The sequence below is a fragment of the Penaeus monodon genome, chromosome 27 (genome assembly GCF_015228065.2).
Source record: "Penaeus monodon isolate SGIC_2016 chromosome 27, NSTDA_Pmon_1, whole genome shotgun sequence".
In the NCBI taxonomy this organism is placed as follows: domain Eukaryota; kingdom Metazoa; phylum Arthropoda; class Malacostraca; order Decapoda; family Penaeidae; genus Penaeus; species Penaeus monodon.
Window position 1 is genome coordinate 10907667 of NC_051412.1, and position 1029 is coordinate 10908695.

Here is a 1029-nt window from a genome sequence, read left to right on the forward strand (position 1 = left end):
CGTGCCTGCGTAGTTGCGTGCGTGCGTAGCTGCGTGGGTGTGTGTATACGCTCGCACATGAGCACGAGACTTATATAACGACAATAATGTGACAAATATCGAGGAACAAGACAAGGGAAACGAAAGTCTGCCAAAGAGCGTGGATGCGAACGAAACATCTCTCGCGGAGACAACGGATGAGACACACAAAATGGCAGAGCAGGTCTGTTAGATAAGTAATTTTCGGGTTAGACGCGAGAATTACCTCGAAGAATATAATCATTATCGAAATTATCATCCTTCGCTCTTTCTTCTCCACCTTTTCTCAAAACTGACGGCGTCCGAAACACTACGTGATCATATATGAAAAGAGATCTAACAAAGTGAATGTCCTTATTCACAATAACGACCCCAGGCTTTTATCTCTTAGCAAACTAGGCCAGCATAATCATATCGATAACCTCCTGACCCACTGACTAATCCCCCCTTCCTTCCCTGTACTTGTGTGGCCTGCCAATTCGGGCGTCCGCCCCTCTTCCTTTCTCTCCATCCCTCTACTCCTCACTTTCTCTCCCTCTTCTCCCACTTTCTCTCTCTCTTGATCACTTTTTCTACTTCTCATATTCTCCCCCACTGCCTCTTTCTCCCTCCTCTTCCTTCCTCTCACCTTTCCTCTCCACATCCCTTTCTTTCCCCCTCTTACTCCCGTTCTCTTTTCCTCCCTCATATGCTCTCTAACTCTCTTTCTCTTTCCCGGGATTTTCTCTGTTTGTTTCTCGGCCTGTTTCCATCTTCCCCAACCTCTCTTACCTTTCTCTCCCTATCTCTCTACTTTTATCCTTGGTTTGCCCCAAAACTTTTGCGTTCGGTCTCCGTTTTTTCCCGCCTCTCCTTCCCCCTCGTTCCCGCATGGCTTTGTGGAAACCTAAAAGACAACCATAAACGGGAAATAAAGGAGGGAGAGGAAGTGGGAGAAACCGAGGCAGAATGAAATACGAGAGTGATAAGTTAGAGAAAATGTGAGAATGAACAAATCATCCAGAATGATGA